At 36.2% G+C, this 23,046-nt stretch overlaps 1 protein-coding gene across 23 annotated transcripts in view; it reads left to right on the forward strand.

Moving 5' to 3' along the window:
• MAP2 (microtubule associated protein 2) overlaps positions 1 to 23,046 on the forward strand; it is a 306,179-nt gene that overhangs the window by 178,333 nt on the left and 104,800 nt on the right. For 22 of the 23 annotated variants that reach the window (XM_009182940.4, XM_009182939.4, XM_009182943.4 and 19 more), the window contains one exon: positions 19,426 to 19,502. The gene's annotated coding sequence lies outside the window, so the exon portion shown is untranslated. Of the gene's footprint in view, positions 1 to 11,503; positions 11,564 to 19,425; positions 19,503 to 23,046 lie in introns of those variants that run through there. The other variant, XM_009182945.4, reaches the window with a different exon arrangement.

Below are 23,046 nucleotides of genomic sequence, written 5' to 3' on the forward strand. Positions count from 1 at the left end.
GCCCTTATCCTTGTGGTTTTCCCTTTTTCACTGGTAACCAGTCTAACCATTCCAGATTTTCATGTTCTCATGATTTGCCTATTACTTGAGTACCTCTCTTCCATTGCCTTATACTTGCAATTTAAATTAACAGTTGAGTGGTATCCCATTTGTGTTGTGTTGTCAGATATTAGCATCTTCAGACAAGCATCTGGAAATCAACTCAAGAGGAAAGACATTGACCTTTTGAGAAAGGATAAAAGTTAGTGTTAACCACTGGATAGATAGATGCATGTTCATGTAAATACTCATCTTATAAATGGTCAGTTTTTGAGTGATTATGTTCACATTATGATAAGGGGGCCCCGCAGAAAAAAATTTTTCAAATGTGTAAAATAATCTTCCTCACTCAAAATCATATATCAAGCCTCTTCTTTAAGAGAGCATCCATTTGACTGATACCACTAGAGAAGACTTTAATAAATTGTTCAGTCTTTTTTTATTTCTGGCTCTTTCAGAAAGTTACTTGAAGACTGTTTCTAAATATGAGTCTATGGGTAAAAATATAAAAGAAATGAAAAACTTCCAGGTGAGACTATTTAATTTTTAGGCACTATAAAAGGGAAGATTTTTAGGCACTATAAAAGGGAAGATTTTTCCTCTTGGTATTAACATGTGAAGAAAGAGTAGAGAAAGTAGGTCTTGTGGGGTGCACCTGTAATCCCAGCATTTTGGAAGGCCGAGGTGGGAAGATAGCTTGAGTCTGGAGGTAGAAGCTGAAGTGAGCTGTGATCACACCACTGCACTCCAGACTGGGCAATAGAGTAAACCTTGTCTCAAAAAAAGGAGGGGGTGCAGAATTGGGGTTAAAAAATAGAGTAGATTCATTCTGTGGGCAACGTCTAGTAAAAAACTAGGTAATTAACATCTGTCTCTATTAAATTGGACATTTGAAAGAGCTTTAGAAAAATCTGTACCAATCCATTCTTTTGTTTTGATGACATTATTATTATTATTATTATCATTATTTTGAGACAGAGTCTCTCTCTGTTGCCCAAGCTGGAGTGCAATGACACGATCTCGGCTCACTGTAACCTCTGCCTCCTGGGTTCAAGCGATTCTCCTGCCTCAGCCTCCCAAGTAGCTGGGATTATAGGTGCCCACCACTACACCTGGCTAATTTTTTGGTATTTTTAGTAGAGACGGGGTTTCACCGTGTTAGTCAGGCAGGTCTCGAACTCCTGATCTCAGGTGATCCACCTGCCTCAGCCTCCCAAAGTGCTGGCATTACAGGCGTGAGCCACCACACCCTGCAATGGTATTATTTTGAATGCAATAAATAATTATCACACTTGCTGGTTGAGATAATGTTTATGAATCATTTTATTTTGCATATATGAGCCCTGCTTGGAGCTAAGTAACTGCACAATTAAATTTTCATTTAAAGGAACAATAACAGCAGAAAGTCAAAAGCTAACTCAAGTAACAGGTGGTAAATGTTTGATATCTGTATTTTAGGTGACTTCACAGTAAGTGAATAGCATTAATAATATTAAATATATCATTTTCTGTTGTGTTCCTGTTAATCTTCAGCAGAAATATTTATTAACTGTAAATGTATTTTGAAATTGTTTTATTGTTAATGATGAGAAAAACAAATAGCATTTACCAGTTAGTATAATAAGGTAATGACCCCAAAACTCATCTACTCACCAACATGTTTCTCTGTTATGATGTACATGTTCCAGGTACATTTCCGAGTTGGTGGCATTCTGCTTTCAAATACAGTTAGGAACCATATAACCATTGGATACTATTGAACATTTAAAACATTTTCCAAAGTTGAAGATGTTTTGAATGTTTAAAGTTTATTTCTTTCAGTACTTAAAGAAACATAGACTGAAATACTGGGAGAAACAACTGGTCCACTGACTGCAGACCAAGATGAATTAGTCAAGAGATAATATAAAATTTGAGCCAAGGGTCAGTTCATCCCAAACAGATTTTGAAAGATGGTAAACTATTCCCTCCCTCTCAGATGTCTTCAAATTAATGTTTTGTTTGTTTGTTTGAGACGGAGGCTCACTTTGTTGCCCAGGCTGGAGTGCAGTAGCACAATCTCAGCTCATTGCAACCTCTGCCTCCCGGGTTCAAGCAAACCTACTGCCTCAGATTCCCAGGTAGCTGGCATTACAGGCACCCACCACCATACCTGGCTTATTTTTGTGTTTTTAGTAGAGATGGGATTTTACCATGTTGGCCAGGCTGATCTCAAACTCCTGACCTCAAGTGTTCCACCCACCTTGACCTCCCAAAGTGCTGGGATTACAGGCATGAGCCACTGGGCCCAGCCTGAATATTAGTACCATGTGGCTGCCTACCCCACTGGTGTGCACTGTTGCTGGATCCTCTCTGGTGGGGTACCCCTTTTACTCTAGAGTCCTTATTCTGAAAGCCCCAGTCTAAAAGTTTGTTGCTTAATTCTGCTAATATTTCTAACTACCACCTTCTTCTTCCTTTTGCTAGTCAAACTCCTCTAACATATCCATTCAATTTATTGTCTCATATCTTTTCTGTCACACTCTTTCCTTAGCATTTTGCTAGATTTCTTTTTCACTCTATTATATGCTGGAAATGTTTTCTGAGAGATCTCCTGTAATCATCTTATTTAAAAATGGGACAGTTACCTTTTACTTTTTATGTTGAATGACCTCTCTTTGCCACAGTAATGATGCAGTGGAAAGAATGTAAAAACTTGATTTCACTCTTGACTCTACTGTGTACCACTGACTGTGAGTCCTTAGGCAAGTTAGGAAACATCAGAAGCCTGATACAAAGATTAAATACTGTACACATGTATAAGAGGATATTATTAGTGGCTACCCATTTCTCCTTGAAATCTTTTTTTTTTTTTTTTTTTAATGGAGACAGTATCTTGCTCTGTCACCCAGGCTAGCATGCAGTGGCACAGTCATAGCTCACTGCGACCTTGAATTCCTAAGCTCAAGTATCCTTCTGGCTAATTTCTAATTTTTTTGTAGAGATGGGATCTTGCTTTGTTGCCCAGACTGGGAAATCTATTTTTATTTGATTCTGCAATGTTGAATTGTATTGTTTTTACTGACTTTTCCTCATCCTGCCACTCTGTCATTGGTCTATCCCAAAACTATTGGGATTCTTGTTCCACATATTTGACGAGGCCATCCACTTCAATTCTAGATTAATCTTTGTAAAACACAACTAATTATATCTTAGCCTAAAACCTCCAAGAAATTCTTCTGAATGCAGAAATAAATATGCATTCCTCCAATTAGGATTTTAACCCCTCTGTTATTGACCCCTACATACATTTCCATTTCTATCTCCCACTGTTCTCTGTTATGCACCAACAACCTGTAGTTCTCATTGTCCCTTTGCATCTGCTCTTTCCTCAGTTTCTTCTTTTGCCCCTCATCTCCTGCTTGCCTAAATTATGTGTAACTTAACAAAACTCATATTAAATACCATGCTCTCTAGAATAATTAAAATTGAATGTAATATATTCTTTAATTCATGTAGCCCCTGACACATACTTTTTCTTCTGTGCTCTTACCTTATACTTTGTGTTAATTACCATCCCAGATTTGATTATATATAAGCTTCTTGAAATCAGGAAGGGTGTTTCATGGATTTTTTAGCAAGATCTAAGTAGATGAGGTGTAATTTAATGCCTAATATATAATAACAAATGTATATTCATTCTGAATATTTTGTTATATAAAGGAATGTTTTTCCCATTGCTCAGGCTTAAAATTCTGAAAAAGTCTGAAATTTCCAAAAATTAATATTCACTAAATTAATTTTTGATTTTTCTATCAGAATCATGAATTAACATACATCATTGGGCCATTAATTTTGTTTGAAAATAACAGCTATATTGAGTGATATATAATTCACCTATAAAAATTCACTCCTTTAAATTAAACAGTTCAGTGATTTTTAGTATATTAACAGAATTATGCAAGCATATCCACTGTCTAATTTTGGAAGATTTTTATTGCCCCCAGTGGAAACCCATCAGCAGTCACTCAATTTCTGCCTCACCTCTATCCTGGACAACCTCTAATCTCCTCTCTGTGGATTTGTCCCTTTTCCTGGACATTTCATATGAGTAATACAATAGGTGGTCTTTTGTAGAAGGCTTCTTTCACTTAGCATCACATTTTCAGTGTTCATCCATTTATCATACTTCACTGCTTTTTATGGAATAATAATATTCCATTGAATGGATATGCCAGATTTTATTAATTCATTAATCAGTTGATGGACATTTAAGTTGCTGAGTCATTGATTCTTTTTTAAAGGGAAAGGAAACCCAGTGGCTATTTAGTCCGGTATCTTCCTTTAATACATGTCAGATTGTGTCCCAAAGTGGTATTCCTAGACTTACATAGTTATTGCATTTCTTATTATTTTAGATGCTGGGTTGGTACAACACTTACATTCATGCACTTTCCTACTCATTCTTTCATATGCATAATAAATACTTATGGAGCACTAAGTGTTTATGATCTGAATAAACAAAAATAATTATGGTTCATGTCCTCATGAGGTTCACAGTTTAATTGGAAATAAGCTTTTATTAAATAATCATATAAATAAACACAAAATTAGAACCATGGCAAGAGCTATAAAGAAGAGACTGGGGAACTGACCTTGTCAAGGAGTATATTTTAGCTGTGATCTATGGAGAAGCAATAATTACCTAAGTAAAAAGGGTAGAGAAGAGCATTCCAAGCAGAGCAAGAGCACATGCAAATGCCCTGGCTATAGGAGCATGGCTTATAGGGGAAATGACAGAGGCAATGCAACAGGAGAGGAGAGGGTAGGGGAAGCAGGTGTGGAATGAGGCTGGAAAGTAAGGTTAAATGATGCCAAATCTTCCAGGACAAGGGAAGGGTTTTACTCAACTTTCTGAGGAGTATTGGACCACTGAAGTATTTTAATCCTAGAGATAATGCAAGCAAAAAGAAAATGTGCATTCTTTTTACTTTTTTTTCCCCCCTCCCAGGGCTTAGCTGTGTTAAGAAAGGCAAAATTTGCTGGATGATACATATCTTTTCTGCCAAAACTTGTGGTAGAATCTGTGGCATTTCAAGTTTTCTTTTATGTGTTTATCAAATAACTTGTTATCAAAAGTAAAAACTTGTGTTATTTTCACAGGATAAACAGCCTCCTTATTAGAATTCTCCAATTCAATTTTGTAAAGAACTATTCTTTCCAATTATCCTACAGAATAAGCAATCATGGCTACTTGAGAAGTATTATAATAAATATAGAAAGGTCACATTTTTCCATTATACAATAAACATGTTTTAGACCTGTAAATTCTAAAGGTACAGAAACCGTTATCTAAATTCCAATTAGCTAATGCCTATTTCTCTAGCCTAAGTGCTTTTGGCTTGAGAGCCATTCCTCCCAGGCACTATATGAATGGGACCCAGGAAGCTTTTGTAAAAATAATGTAAAGCTGTTGTAAAAAATAAAGGTCATGCCTGCATGGGCGTGAATCCAAAGCTTTCATTAAATTCTACAAAGAATCTATTACACAAAAATGTTAAAAACTAGGATTTTTGAGAGTGGAAAATAATCTATAAGTTACCAGGAAAACATATTTGGTCACTTTTTATACTACTTACAGAAGTTGAAACCTATACAGTTACACATGACACCAAATATTTAAACTAACAGCTATTACGTAAGCTAATATCTTGAAAACAATATTCTCTTTTTTTAAATTATGGACCTCAGATCATACTCAGGGATTATATTGAGTACTTGTGAGGAAGGTAGATTCCTGGACCCACTACAGACGTTTAGAATCAGAATTCCTGGAACAGAACTCAGAACTCTGGATTTTTAACCAGGATCCTAGGTGATTTTGGTGTCAGCACATGTTTGGAAAGGTAACATAGTAAATAACAACATTCTTTCTGTGTTCAGTGTTTTGAAAAAACAAATGTATCCAATTCATTGAGTTATATAATAATAGTACCATGTAATACACACTGAAAAAAATATATGTAATATAATTTACAATTTAAAGATGAATTATGGACCAATGAAATTAAATAACTTGCCACATAGAGATCTGACTTTGTTTATATTCTGTCATAAAACCTCTTGCTGTAACTGCTATAGGTTACCTACTACTAGTTCCCTACTGTAAGAAGTATCTAGAAAAAGAAAGCTTCTTTTAGAGAGTGGAGTTATATGAGTTTATAACAGTGTCAGTCAACATCCACTGAAACCCATCGACAAAGTTGATCATCAACAAAGTTAAAGATTTATAAAGAACAAAGTATAACACATGAGCCTCTCTTGCCAAGCACAACTGTCTGACACTTTCTAAAAGAAGCGCTCAGAGGTAACACTTCACCGGCAGGAAGAGTGTGAAAATGAGAAAATTTGCTCCAAGTTGTTACAATTTAACAAGCAGGGAATATAAAGAAAAAGCAAAATATTACAGTATGTAAAGTAACCCTAAAACCTATTAGCATGTGTCACTACCAAAAATAAATAAATAAATAAAGCTCCATGTAACTCATTAAAGGAGTGGAAAAAGACAGGTCTGTTAGGTTGCTTTAAGACATGAGCTTTAATAAGCATTTTACCCGAGAGAGACGGCTCTGTGATATGTGTGCGCTTTGTCACATGAATTGCATTTCATTTCATGCAGCACCTTTATTGGGCATTAATAATAAAACTATTAAATTTAAAAACAAATTCTGAAATCAACTCTATTTTATAGGCCTTTACTAGAAAAGAGCTCTTTGCCAATATAATATGGTCTATTCATAAAATATTTTGAGAGTGAAAAGATACAAGTTTTCTAATTATTTGTTTATTTCTAGTTTCTAGTTACAATTTTGAAATGTTTGCATTTCAGTAATGAAGTCAGGGGTTAAAAAAATTTAATTTGACTTTTAAGGTGGCTTTATCACAATAAAATTGATTTCTTCTAAAATATCTTCACAGTTTATTTCTTTATGAAAAAAAGATTTTAATTCAAATTATTTAAGAGAAAAGATCGTTCCTTTATGTAATGCTAAAAACCAACTCTTCAGGAAACTGGTAGCCAGAGTTTTTTTCTGGGCCTGTTGTAACTGAGTTTGTCAGCTGCCATATAACAGCAGAAATAATATTTCTTATGATGCTATTGAAAAGTGCCATTCAGTCGGCAGCTATAGCAAGTAATATATTAAACGAATGAGAGAGCTATTAAATACATTATTTCAAGACTTTTAGGTGATGCTATAGCTGATCAATATTTGAAAATATTTTGGGAAATGAATGGCAAATGTCTCTTTTGGTCATGCATCAACTTCTCTATGACATAGAAACATAGCATTAAAACAAGTTTTACAGGAAATCTTATTTAAGGACATAGAATGCTATAGCTTCCTTTGGATAATTAAGGATCTTATCTTTTGGTTTAGCAGTGGCATTATGTTTTCTTATTAACACAATAGAAATCTGTATTCCTGGTTTTAGTGTTATTTCAAAGTTATATCAGGATCTAATGAAACATGGCCTATTCATGGCTGCTTGCTACTGTAATAAATTCTCAGAGACTATTGCTAAGATTACCTTCTATTAGATCAGGTTCTCTTACCCCCGCTGTGCACATCACTTGGTCTCCACACAATCAGTGAGAGTACTTTAAGAACTTGAAGTAGACTTGCTGGGCATAGGGAACGCATATTCTGTTTATGCTAACTAGATAGAACCACCCAAAACATGAGGCAAGGAGAAAGCCACAAATGGCTTCCAGTCTCTTAACGTGTTTTTTTGTTGTTGTTGTTGTTTGTTTTAATCTGTTTTCTTTTAGCTGAATGACTCTCTGTTTGGTTTTCTTTTAGCTGAATGACTCTCTGTTTGAAATTAACATTAGGAAATAGAATGAATGTGAAATGGCAAAAATAAAATCATAAACAAAAGAAAACAAAACTCACTAAACTCTATAGGATCTGTAGTCCTTCATTAAGAAAGTGCCTCCAAAATCTTCCTTAGCGCCAAAGCCCCTGCTAAAGGTGAAATCGTGCAAGTCACTAGTTGCTAGGGGAAGCCCACAGTGCAGGTTGCTGACTTTGCAGTTTTGGGAAGGCCCTACATGGATCAAGGAGCTCAGTGGGGGTAGTGGAGAACAGCTCTACATTGGAGTCTTGGAATTAGACCACTCAAAAGACTCAGAATGGGATTTTTTTTTTATTGTAGTGTAGTTATTCAAAGCCACAATTTTAAAAGATAAAACATTTTAAAGTCTGTCAACTATTCATTGGCTTAACATAGCTCTAAAAAACATTCTAACAGTGTGAGGTTGAAACCTACCTCTGAAGCAAACTTTTGTGCCTGCAGATACCAGAGGTAACTGATGTAGTCCCAGACGAGCCCAGGGTAACCCAAGCAAGGAGTCAACAGCCCTCGCATTCCTTTGGAACAACAATAATTAGAGCAGCTGGAATATTTGCAACCTCATTGGCTCACTTGCTGTGTTTTTAAGCCCAGGCTTTAATCTTATTTTTATGTTTTTGTATAAATCAGACACATGTGGCTTAATTATAGACATTAAGTGGCTACTAGGAACTTTAGATGAAAGCTTTTCAATACCGTGCAATGTCCAGGTTCTCTAGTGTCCTCCCCACTCTGCATTTTCTGTCTCATTGTGCCCCTCCTCCTGTGTTGATTTCTGCACTCCTCCTTCCTCCATTCCGACTGCCCCTCATCTCAGTGGTGCCTATTTACTTAAATCTAAGCCAATTAAATACAACATAATAATAGAACATCCTTCTGAAAAGAGCACAAAGGGTGGGGAATTGCATGGCCAGTGACTGAATAACGGAAGAATGGGGAAACATCTTAAAAGAAATCCCCAATAGATGATTGATCTATTCTTCCTTTGCCTCCTATTTATAGGGAGGCAACTTCTTCTTTGTTTTTGTTTCCAGCAATCTCTATGCCAAGTCCCCCGCCTTTCTTTGGTAAAATCTTAATGATATATCATCATGTGTATTTCCAAGATTATTGATGTGAGAATTATTGTATTATGCATTCAGGAATATGGTTATAGAATTTCCAGAACACTTGGGAGTGATAACATTGTAGATTGAGATATATTTCAAGGCTTGCTTTTATGTTGATATATTTTCTGAGCCAGTAAGTAATATTCTCACTCAATTAAGAGTTACTCACTTTTTAAAATGGGTTATTACAAGCAATCACTTTAGTAATAAAATGTTGGCTGCCACTTTTAAGAAAATAATTTGGGTAGGAAGAAAAGATATTTCACATTAGCATCACAGAAGGGGGAGGGGAGGGTGCCAGCTTAGTCCCCACTGTGCTAATTAAGTGATCATGCATTGCCTCTTGAACAACATGCAGCAAAAGATGAAGAACTAAAATCAGCTGGAGATCACCCTTAATTGTAAACTCTTCTGCAAGACTCCAGTGAGCTGATGAACTCCCTCTGCTTCTAGAGCTTTTAGCTTTTCATGCTAAAAGTAGATTTGTCAGAATTTCATTTTTCTGGTCAGATGACTGTAGCACAGCCTGTATTTCCCTCTCTCTGTTGTGGTCCTCTTTCCTAAATGCACGCCTTTCCAAATTATCCACAATCAGGAATGTCAGAGGGTGTGGAGCTCAGGCAAAAAACATCATCAGTCAGCTGAATTCCAGTTTCTATAGACCACAGCTGGAATCTGAATGCTCACGTTGACCTCAAAAATAGCCTAGTGCTCTGTCCCCTGTGTTCAGCCAAATGCCTCTTCAGTGAAATCTCTGTATGTGCCTGCAGGTTGACAGATGGCTCCCAGCAGGTGAACTCAGGGCTATTAGTGAGTGAAATGCGTTCTTTCTCTGCCACAATCCTTCTCAAAGACAACCTCATGTCTTAAGAACCTTACAAAAGGCTTTTAGATGATAAGCAAAACTCAAGAGAAGAGTTGAAGCCAAGAAACCACAGATTAACATAACCATAGGGTTTCTGCTCAAGTTAATACATAATTTCTTCATGAGAGAATACAGTAGTGCTAAGTGGTAAAAGAAAATATCATTTAAAGACTGATATTGACACTTTGCAATTTTCCAGAATTGTCAAAGCACTTTTCCAAATACATAACTTTATATAATCCTTACAATGACTCTATAGAGGAAGTCTCATTAATAGTCTTCATTTTGAGAGTGGCAGGAGGCAGCCAAATGACTAGGCAGATAGGGGCAGGTCCCCGGTGAAATGCCACCTCCAAGTCAAAGACAGTAAAAAGCCTAAAAGCCAAGCAACAAGTTAAATCCTCTGACTGGATTGAGAACTTGTCTTCCTGTTTGTTGTGCTTTCCTCTGATTTGTGCTTACCCTTCACCTATTTTACATATACCTACTCTTTCCTAATTGATTTTTCTATGCTATCACGCCCTCCTTTGAGTGGTGTCTTCACTTTAACCTTTTCTGCATACTCACAAACCAATCAGCACACATTCCCCATTCTGATTTCATAAAAGGCCCCAGACTCAGCAACACAGGAAGAACTTGCCCACCACCCACCTTTGGGTGAGGGCACCATTCCTCCCCCATCCCATATCCCCTCTCCACTGACAGCTATTTTCATTGCTCAATAAAATTCTTCTCCCTCTCCACCCTTCAGTGTCCTGCTGTGTATCCTCATTCTTTTGGGCATGGTACAAGAGCTCAGGAACCACCAAACACAGGTACAAGCTATAGCACAGGCGACCTGGCGCACACAAGCGTGTCCAAGTGAGACCCAGGTGGGGCATCACTGGCCTGGGGTCCCCAGCTTGCAAAGTGATCAAGAAGAAAAATCCTACATCAATTTTATTGCTAACAGTGATGATCCAAAAAGTTAGACTTGCCCAATATTACACAGCCAGTAAGTGTTCAAGTTCAGCTTCTATATGTAAAGTTTGAGTTCTTTTTACTTCAAAGACCAAATTTGATTAATTCCTAGTCAGAATGGTTAGGAAAATAAACTACATCATTCATTAACTCATTCATTAGACCTTTACTAACCCACTTACAAATCAGGGAAGCATTAAGCAGGGTATAAGAAGATTTCATTGCTTATAACAGAGGAGCTCATCTACACAAAGTTAACCAGTACTGAGCACACCTTTCCATGTTTTGCAATGCATCTTTCAACTGTTCATTCATTGGTTGAATAGTTACTGAACAAGTATTTGCTACCAAACGGGGTGTAGTGTAATAAGAAAACATGCACTGTCTTTCTAGAGTATACACGTTAGTTGGGGTGGAGTGGGGCAGACATTAAACAAATACATAGTATGCATTGTTAGTGATAGTGTGTGAAAATAGACAGTGGGATGGGTATGTATTAGTCTGCCCAGCCTGCCATAAAGAACACCACAGACTGGGGGGCTTAGGTTCAATGAAGCATGGGCAGCCATGTAGCAATATGATTGGACAAAAAGGATATTATCTCATAATAATAGACTAGGCGGGGGGACCCAGCAAGACCTGTCTGTTCAGATGCTTCATGGCCTCTGTGCAACATTCCTTCCTTCCATTAAACAAGGTAGATCAAAGCATTTACTTATGGCAAATTATTACACAGAAAGGTGGGAAGGGGGATACAGTGTCGGGAGTCATAATGATATTTTTAGGTTTTATGGCTGACTTTGGGAAAAGAGGGCTCTGGTTTCTGTGACCCACCTTAAGGAACAGGGATTCTAGTTTCTATGGCGTGTGTTGGAGAAGAATGAGGCCTAGAGACAGACAAAAGGACAGGAGAAGATCAGAAAGAAACTGCTTCCTAGGCCATCATTTTGGGTTATTGTTTTCTGAGCCCCAACGTTAGCCAATGAGCAGAGTTATGGTTGAAAAATTACCAAGAGACATCAAGTATAGGTTGATTCTTACCAAACCTACCTAATCAGATTCTTGCTGAAGGCAGACCAAAGACACACATCAAAGCTGGGGGATAAGAAACTCAATCAGATATCCAGCATGATCAAATGTCAAAGGTGGGGGATTCACTCTAAACTGATTTTAGATTCTTGCTCCAAGAATCCAAAGGAGTCAAAGTCAAGTCTTCTAGTTAAGAAGAGGGCTCAGAGAAGCCTAGCTAAAGTTTGGTCAAGGAGAGACTCTTTCTTCTTTGTGCTCATGGAGAGAAAAGGAGATCTGGTGTCTCCTCCTCTTCTTATAAGGACTCAGTCCTGTTGGATTAGGGCCCTACCATTATGACCTCATCTAACCTAAATCACCTCCCTAAAGCCCTTATCTCTGAATATAATCACATTAGCAGTAAGGACTTCAATATGTGAATGTTGGGGGTGGGGGAGGATACAATACAGTCCATAAAGGGTATAAATTAATAACTCTTCAGAGACACTTTAGCAGCATTGTTTGAAGTCTATTGTGTACGTATATGGTTTAACATTTTTTATCTTGCATATGTTTTTATTTTAAATTCAAAACATTATGAAAAAGTAGTTTATATATTTAATAGATACTAATGGCTTTTAGAATTGAAATAAAGCAGAAAAAAGGTCCGGATCATGAATTTCTTTCAATTTCAATAAGCCTTAATTAACTATATATGATAGTTTACATGAATATCAAATGAATGTAAGAAACAAGAACCATACATGAGTGAACAGAAACACTCCTGGAGTGGTTGGGGAATCGAAGAGTTCATGGAGAACACTTCAATTGAATGAGGAATTGAAAAATCTAGAGGAAGGAAGAGACAAAGGGAGCAGGGGAGACAGGCAGAGAGAAGGAGAAAGAAGAGGACTTTGCAGGAGAGGAGAGAAATAAAAAGATGGAATTAATAGGTCTGCAAAAGAACTAGTCTAAGAAAATGTGAGGGTTTATAACAGTAGAAAGTTCAGGATGAATACATTGTAGTTACAGTACAAAAGTCCTTGAGGCTAAACTGAAAAATTCAGATTTTTTCATTTCAAAAAAAAAGTTTTGACCATGAAAGCTACTAATAAATCACTAAGTGGTATCCCAGCAAGATGAGTCTTATGACAACATGTGAACCTGCTCAGTTTTCTTGGAGCCGCTCTTCAATTTTTTTCTCCTTCTACCACATGAACCTGCGTACTTGTATTAATTTGTTCTGCCATTTTTTAAAGATTGGTGTTCTGTTCGAATGGCTATTATCAAAAAGACAGTATGTAAGTGTAGGAGAGGATGTGGAGAAAAGGAGACACTTGCTCACTGTTGATAGGAATATAAATTAGCACAGCCATTATGGAGAACAGTATGGTGGTTCTTCAAAAAATTAAAAATCAGATATCCACTACTGGAATATATCCAAAGAAACTGAAATCAAATGTCAGAGACATATCTGCATTCCTATGTTGATTGCAATATGATTCACAATAGCCAAGATATGGAATCAACCTGTGTCCATCAACTAATGAATGGATCAAGCAAATATGGGATATATACATAATGAAATATAATTCAGCCACAACAAAGAAATAGATTTGCAACTACTTGGATAAACCTGGAGGACATTATATTACATGAAATAAGACAGACACAGAAAGACAAATTCCTCATGGTCTTACTTGTATGTGAAATCTTTAAATGTTGATCTCATAGATGTAGAGAGTAGAATGGTGGTTATCAGGAGCTGTGGCAGTGATGTTGGGGGTATGTTGGGGAGATGTTGCTCAAAGGTAACAAAGTTTCTGTTTGGTAGGGGAAGTACATTCAAGAGATCTATTATAGAATATGGTGACTGTAGTTAATAACAATATATTGTATTCTTGCAAAATGCTAACAGAATTGACTCTAAATGTTCTCACCACAAAAAAAAAGACAACTATGTGAGGTAATGCATATGATATCAAGCTTGATTTAGCCATTTTACAATGTGTACATATTTAAAAGCATCATATTATACATGATAAATATATATAATTTTATCTGTTAATGGAATAAATAATAAATAAAAGGTTGATGTTTTGTATGCAACTTAGAGACAAATGAACAGATGGCTTTCTGTCAAGGAGTGTTACATTTCTTCAGCTATATTCTGATGCTGAGCAGAAAACAGAAGTGTAGTATATAAATAAGCAAAAATACTGACACATGTGCCCCATTGCTGCTCAACATTCCCTATATTGCAGTGCCAAATTGTATCTTATTTATAAAATAAAATATGTATTTATATGTATATATATTTAATCAGAGTCAGCATATACTAACAATTTAGCAAAATAAGTTTTAAGCTGATATCACCAAGCATCCTTGAGATGAAGATATTTATTGCTCACCAGATATCAGATATCCATTTATCCCCCATGTTTCTCCACCCCTTGCATTTAAGCAACATGTTCAGCCCAGTGGGCTGCAGGAGGAAGTGATGTGTGTCACTTTCTCATTAAGGCATTTAAGAGCCTGTGCTCAGCCCTGCAGATGTCTTCTTTTGCTGCTGCTGTAATCCTGAAGGCTGTGAGTTGAGCCACAAGAAGGATGTACCTAGATAACTCCGTCACTGCATGAGAGAGAAGTGGCCTGGAGAGTCTCCCTACTCACATCAGGATTTGTGTAAACAGGTTATAACCTTTATTGTGTAAAGGGGCTTAAGCCTTACTTTTCTGACTAATCTAATTGTTTATCCTTCACCTACTTGTATACTATTTTTACTGCCTTGAATTATGTTGAGATGCTTCAGACAAGACTAGATCATTTCTACTAAATCAGCTTAACCCAGCCTGTTAGTCCTCTACAATAGCCTGGAGCTTCTGTGTTTAGAGATGAAAGGAGGTAATTTGTACTGTCTACCTTACCCAAGTTCTCTGCTCCACTGAAGACCATATGTTATTTGCGTAGGGATTTGCTAACAGCTCTTAATTTTTTCAAGTTATATTTTGAAACAAGCTTCCTTTGCAAGAAACATAAGTTTCTCTTAAAAGGAACTTTGACAAAAGCTCCAAGAAAGAAAGATCATTCTCTGATATTTTCAACTATCAGTGCCTTTTGGACACCATGACTTCCTTCTACTCACAAATAAGTAGATAACTAATTCTATAATAAGCACATTAGGGAATAGAAATGGTTTAGTAGCATGTTAGACTAAATGATTTTATGTTGGCGTCTGTTCCACTATTTAAAAGACTGCTTGGATAATGGATATTTTCCTAACTGTTTTGGACACTCAGTCTTTAATAGCTAAAATCTTGTGATCCTGGATGAGTGCACTAAATTACATGAATTGCTCAAAATCTTGGTAGGTCAGATTGATAGTGGAGGTAGAGTACATTGTTATTGTTGTTTATTTGAGAATTGACTGAATAGGCTAATGTTAGTCATTGAGGTTAAGCTTAGCCTGTAGAAATACTATTCGGAGGCCAGGCGTGGTGGCTCACACCTGTAATCCCAGCACCTTGGGAGGCCGAGGTGGGTAGATCACCTGAGATCAGGAGTTCAAGACCAGCCTGACCAACATGGTGAAACCCCATCTCAACTAGAAATACAAAATTTAGCCGGGCATGGTGGCGCATGCCTGTAATCTCAGCTACTCAGGGGGCTGAGGCATGAGAATCGCTTGAACCCTGGAGGCGGAGGTTGTAGTGAGCTGAGCCTCAGCCTCCCAACGTGCTAGGATTACAGGCATCAGCCACCATGCCCAGCTGATGTTTTGCTTATCTGACAAAGTCTATCAAACATGAGGTTTAAAAACTAAATGATACTTGTGTGAGAATGTGTTTCAAAGGAAACTAAAGAGTATATTCTGACTCAACAATCCCGGGAAGATTTTATCTTGATGACTTTGTTGTTTAATAAAACCTGAGTTCTTACATCAGTTGAGAAAACCACACCATGGCAATATTTTCTCCAGGAGACTGAAAATCTGTATGAATTTATCATTATAGCCTCAATGCTGTAGGTAGCAAATAACTTGGACATAAATATGGCAACAGCCAAACATATATGCAGCCTAAGCACATTGCATGCATGTCTTATCTTACAGAGTAACCAGCTGATAAAAGCTGACTTAGTTTATAGCTGAACAAGTATTTTGGATTCCTCATTAAGTGATTTACTCAGGTTACTTTGTGATGCCAGTGTGCAGTGTACATCCTATTCTCTGCCTCGTGTAGGCTACCTCTTAAATATAATTGTTAACCAGTTGGCTTTGTCATGTGTTGTAAGTCATGATTCTCAACAGTGTTCATATCTGACTCTAAAAGGTTCTAGAAGGTAGCATAATCAAACCTGATAGAAGTAATGGAATGATCAAATGAGAGGCAGAACTGTGGCTGAGTGTACTACAATTTGTTCAAGAAGCTGAATATGCTGAATAATAAAAGTACTTTGTAGGTACTTCTAGTAAATTAAAAGTTGCCATCAGTGACATATCACTCCTCAGAGAAGCCACAAGCCCTTATGCTCAAAAATATCTCTAGCCAGAGTTGAAAATGCAAAACCAATTCTCAGTGTCTGTGGAGTTGGTATGTAACTAAAAGATTTGGGCACTTTCCAGCCTTGTGATGCTGGCAAGGACACTTAAACCCTCTTAGCCTGTTTTCTCATCTTTAAAGTGGGGATGATAATAGAGGACAATAGTGAGGAATAAATGACTTAATATATATGAAGTGCTCGAATCATTGTCTGGCACACAATAAATTCTGTATAAATGTTTGTTAGTATTATGTTTTGAGCTTTGCAGGCCATATAGTCTGTCAGAATCATTTAAGTATATAATGTATCTAATGCTAAAACTCTGTTGTTAATGTTGTAAAAAAAATTAATGTTAAAGTAATTTAATGCTATTTATATGGGTAAAAATGATCACTTCTAACTATCCTGTGTTAATTTAAAACTTTATATGCCTTGTGGAATAGACCATAAGTTGCTCTTTAAAAATAAATCCTAGATAGCATGTATCTCTATCCCATAAAGCCTGGAAAATTGTAATTACTTCTATTTTTTTTTAAATAAACAAAACCTCATAAAAGTCAAGATTATATGAAAATGGGGTATTCTGGGCAACCTGCTCGGGTCCCCTTCCACGCTGTGGAAGCTTCATTCTTCCGCTCTTCGCAATAGATCTTGCTGCTGCTCACTCTTTGGGTCTGCACTGCCTTAAAAAACAAAAAAAAAAAGAAAAAAGAAAAGAAAAAGAAAATGGGGCATTATTTTATGACTGATAGGTACTGGGTACCCTGAATTTTTTAATAATCATCTCATCCTTTGGCCAATAATTTCCTCAATTCTTTTGGGATGAAATAAGCTTTCAAGTATTTAGGGTTAGAATTTCACTTTTCTTCATATATAACTACTGAGTTAATTTTTGGAAAGACTGAAAGAATTTTTATTTATTATTATACAAAAAGTGGGCAAAGGATATGAACAGACACTTCTCAAAGGAAGACATTCATACAGCCAACAGACACATGAAAAAATGCTCATCATCAAAGACAGAATTTTTTTAGTGTTGTTTTTAATATTACTTAAATAATGAACATGCTCTTTGATAAAAGATAAGTTAAATATTTTCTGTAAATGGCCAGAGAGTAAACGTTTTGAGCTTTGCAGGCCATGTAGCCTGTCAGAACCATTCAAGTCTGGCATTATGGCATGAAAGCAGCCATATACAAGGTGGAAGTGCGTGGGAGTGGCTATGTGCCAAAAGCACTGTATTTTTAATAAAAGGCAGCAGCAGGATGGTTCTGGCCCATGGACCATAGTTTACTGATTCATATTTTATAAAATTCATTTTTTCTTATTTTTACTAGGGTGAAAGACATACATATAGAATGTGTACTCACACACTTATCTGTATGCATGTGTGCTTACTTAGAAATCATGCAGATGAAGCACAAAAAACAGGCACTTTAAGAAATTTAAGAAAAATATATAATTTCAAGAGAAAATAAAATCTTATATTCTATCCAGCATTCATTTGTTAAGTACACAAAGACTCTTTCTATCCAAATAAGCTCCAGAGCTGACCTACCATTCCACTTTAGTTCTGAAACCAACCTAGAAGGTTTAATTTGCTTATAATCAAAATTATCCTTAAAACTTCTCTAGTCTTAAGTTATTGTGTATAGAACTGTGTATTATACTGTTGTATATATTCCATATGTGAGAACCACTGAGCTGGACTAAAGAAAAAAAAAGCTGTGTGCAAAGATTTGGACAGTCAAACCTTTCTTTTTAAAATAATTATCAAATTATTACAGGAAATGGAGAATTCTACCATGTTTCTTCTTTCCTGCAGACATTTTTAAATGTTTATTTAAATGTTAAGACTTTCTAACTTTAATAGGTACTAATAGGACTTGTTTGCTGCTGCACATTGTGTGTAAATGTGTACAGATTAGATCAGCTAACATGTGTAAAAGCACTTAATACACAGCATCTGGCCCAGACCATAGTTTCTGCTTTTGAATCAAACTTGTATCTGCTCATATCCATATACACATTGGTCCTTAGAGGTTCATACAGAAGAACTGAGCCACCCGCATCTTTCCAACTTGCATTTCCTACTGTGTCTTAAAGAAGAGTTAATAGGTACCAGAGTTTGAGTCTGGGTTCCTTACCTGCAGAGCAACATCTTCCTGGAAGATATGATGGGGTCTACTCTACCAGGAGTAAAATCACATAGGTCCTGACAAAATGCATGGAGATACTTAGATTTAGATACCCAGTGTAAGAGAACTGGACTTTAAAATGGTCCTCAGCTCTGCAATCCCTTAGGTATTCTGCATCCTTTGTAGTCCTCTTTATAGATGAAGATGGTTACACCTGAATGGCTTATGAAGTAGAAAACAAGCCTCCTGCTTTCTAGTAATTGTTTATTTCTACGTACCACTTCAGTAAGAAATATTCTGTATTGTTATAGGTGGAGTTCCTAAGCAAAACTACTAATCCAGAATGACATTTAGGATTCTGAATGTCAAAATAAGTTTAGTACTCCATGGAGAAAATTTAATGAGTTGTTAAAAAATTGCTTTCCATCCTGTGCTGGAGAGAATCAATGCAGACTGGGCTAGAGGCCCAGTCCTTTAAAGATTACTGGATATAATTAATGATTTACTAGAATGAATGTATTCTCTTGGGAGAAAATATGATTGCTATTTATTAGCTGAAGACAATTTAAAAATTTATTCTTCCTTCGATGTAATACCTATAAAGTGCCATTGGAGTGGATCTCAAAGTGAGAAAAAGCATGCAGCAGTTAGCATTTTCACTGCTCTATTCTATCTGTGATAGTTCCCAGCCAGTGACAAATGCTCAGTGTCTGACCACTATAAAGAACCATGATGATATCCATCTCATGGTCTCATAGTTGCGAAATACAAAAAGAGAAAGCCACAAGATGAATTCTGTTGCTGAGCTACTTGACGTGATTAATGTACATGGATCGGGGATTAAACTATTAATTTTCTACTTTTTTAACAGAAAGAAGCCAGAAAATATTATCAACCCTTTGAGAACACGACATAACGAACTTTATATTTTACCACTTCCTTGAATAGGTAAGACTCTCTCTACTCTGAGTTACCCACAATTGTGAAAAATAACTCTTTGCTAACCTTTTGTTTTTTAAAATCTTTAAATAAGTAACAATTCATTTTAGTTTTGGAAAAATAACTTATAAATAGTTATTTCTAATATTTTAATAGTTATAGCTAATAAATTCAGTATTATTAAAACAGCACTTCGTAGTGTTGAGCTGACTTAATAGTAAGAGAATGACAAGCTGTTTCTCTGAAATCAGGATTGAATTCAGCCTGTCTCTCCTGCCTTGGTTAACAATGCCAATGGTATTTCCTCAGTACCTGTTACATGCCAAGCATGGGCCTACATGACTTAATTTGCATAAATCAATTCATTTATTTCTTACAACAGCTCTATGAGGTAGATATGGGGATCATCCCCATTTTATAGATTAGGGTCATGAGGCAGAGAGAGAGGCAGGTGGATGTAGGGACTCACCTGAGATTGCATACATGGCTCTGGAAGCAGGCACTGGAAAGAACACCAGCCCCAGCTGTTATTAGGAGAATAGTTTCTTGTTGTGGTAGAAGTGTCTAGCAATCAGACTTTCCTACATTTTGAATAGTTTTTATCAAAATTTACAGAACAAAAATAACAGTGCATTTACTGAACAAGCTGTAAATGCATAGCAGGTAAACTTTTATGTTTGCATTCGTTCCTCACAAAATTTTTGCATGAGTAAATAAAGGAATATATACACTTTAGCTCTATTACAAGCAGAAGCAATATTTTCCTTTATTTTACATCTTTCTTTAAACCCAAAATTCCTATGATAAAAGCATAATAAAATTATGGAAAGATTATAAATGAATGATTTCTTATTCTAGGAAATATATTCCAATTTAGTTTTTTAAAATTAGAAGTACTGAATATATAATCTTAAATTGGCCTCAGCAGTATTCACTTTCTTGCTTTTATTATTTGTTTTTAAGCAAGAAAATTTATAAGATGTTTAAAGCAAAATATAAAAAACAATTATAGTCTGGGTGTGGTGGCTCACACCTGTAATCCCAGCACTTTGGAAGGCCTAGGTGGGCAGATCACAAGGTCAGGAGTTCGAGACCAGCCTGGCCAACATAATGAAACCCCGTCTCTACTAAAAATACAAAAAATTAGCCAGGTGTGGTGGCACACACCTGTAATCCCAGCTACTGGGGAAGCTGAGGCAGGAGAATCTCTTGAACCTGAGAGGGGGAGGTTGCAGTGGCCGAGATCACACCATTGTACTCCAGTCCAGGTGACAGTGCAAGACTGTCTCAAAAAAGTACATTTATTACAGCAAATACCTAAGTATCCACTGCACAGATTAAACAAATGCTAACATTCAGCTATATTAAAATCTTGTCTAAAGAAATAAACCATGACAGAAGTCATCAAAGCTCTTCTTGCTTCCTTTTTAGTTTCTTCCATTCTTCCAGAGATGTCAAAACCCTAAAGATAATATAATCTTCCTGTGTGTGTTCTAACACTGCTAAGACATGTGTAAGAAACAAATGTCAAACAATTATTAACATTTTAAAGGTTTACATAAAGGGCATCACACTGTAGATATTCTTTTGCAGCTCATCTTTACCCAATATTATATGTAGAGATTCTTTCATATTGAGGGATGAAGATCTGGTTGATACCTTCTGTTATAAAGTTGACTCATTTTAATGCTTTAATCTTCTGGTGATTAGTATTATTATTTATTATGTCTAAATAACTTTCAGCATTTTAAAGTTTTAATGTTAAAATTGTTTAAGCATGGCTTGCCAAGCTTATTTGGGAATTATTATAAGGAATTCAAAGTTTTTAATATATAATACCATGCCAATCCTGCTTATGTTTTATTTTTTTCAACTAGAAAAACACTTTTTTATTTGGCTTGTAAGGATTTTACTAATCTAATGGGACTCATGATTTTCACTCTTTTGCCATAACACAATAATTAGAATCTGTTTTATCTCCCTATACATGAAATACTTACTATTCCCAAATATAGTATAAATTACTACCTTTAGAATTTAAAATACTTAAAAGTGAAATACCTTTGGCCCGTGTTAGTTGCTCATATTCTCCTAGAAAATAATGGGAAAAACTAAAAAAGAAAATATTTTTTTCAAATCTTTTTCTAACACTATGGCTAATTTTAGAATTTGTTTAAGGTGAAAGAAATGTTAGTATATGGTAGTGAAATTGTTAGACATAGACTTTCCCAACTTTTATTTTCTGAGGGAAATAAATTATTTTGTTAGAGTTGGGGTAGAAAGAGGAAGAGAAAACTAACCTTTTTGGGCAAATAGGAGTAAATATGAGATTTTATATAAGTCTCTTAGGTCAGAAATGCATTACCATTTTGCACAGGAGGAAAATAAGGCCAAAATACCTCAGGTAACTTACTCAAGATCATATAATGATTGCACAGCCTGCATTCAAATTCATCCCTGTCAGGCTCTGAAGCTGTTCTGCCTACCAGAAAATAAATTGGAAAAACCTAATCTGTTTGTCACATATATAGAAATTTTATTCATGCCACTAATATTTATTGGGATCCTTTTATGTGAGTTGAGGGTCAATGTTAGGAAAGCAAGGAAGACACAGTACCTAAAATGAGAAACAGTCTATTGAAAACCACGAAGATTAATTTAGTGATACCACTAAACGTGACCATTTAATTAGACATTTTTATTTTGCTGTGATATCCTTACACTGTTTACCAGGTGATTACCTTTGAAATTACCTAGCCATGCCAATTCAGTTAAACTGGATAGGATAATGGGACTGAAAATGTTTTGCAAATGACAAAATCTTTGCAATCATTTGCTAATATTACTAATTCTCATATTCCGTGAATTTAGAGTTGAATACTTCTATCCTAATACATGCAGTTCTAAATGTGTTTGAAGTTTGAGTCTTACTGACTTATATAGAATTCACATATTTTTCGGCCAAACATGGTGACACACCTGTAATCCCAGAACTTTGGGAGGCCGAGGCGGGCAGATCACAAGGTCAGGAGTTTGAGACCAGTCTGACCGACATGGTGAAACCTCCATCTCTACTAAAAATACAAAAATTAGCCAGGCTTGGTGGCAGGCATCTGTAATCCCAGCTACTCAGGAGGCTGAGGCAGGAGAGTCGCTGGAACCCAGGAGGCGGAGGTTGCAGTGAGCCGAGATATTTTTCACACGAAAACCTTAAATATTACAGTGCAGTGGTTAGCAACTCTGAAAGTTTGTTTCCAGCATCCACCACCTGTTAAAGGCATGATTTAATCTCTTTAAGACTTAGAGTAGATAATTACAGTTCCAAACTCATGCCTGTCCAGGATCTTATCATGTCTTATCTCTACATCTATCATTCACATCCACTGTCTCTCATGTTTACTACTATCATAACCCCCTGTACTCAGTCTTGTTCTTCTATAGTCTGTTGTTCACATGGAAGTTAGAATTATCTTTTAAAAACATCTTAATCAACTGATATGACTCTGCTATGCAGAATCCACCAATGACTGCCTGTAATAGTCAAAAATAAAGC

This window comes from Papio anubis, chromosome 10 (assembly GCF_008728515.1).
Source record: "Papio anubis isolate 15944 chromosome 10, Panubis1.0, whole genome shotgun sequence".
NCBI lineage: Eukaryota > Metazoa > Chordata > Mammalia > Primates > Cercopithecidae > Papio > Papio anubis.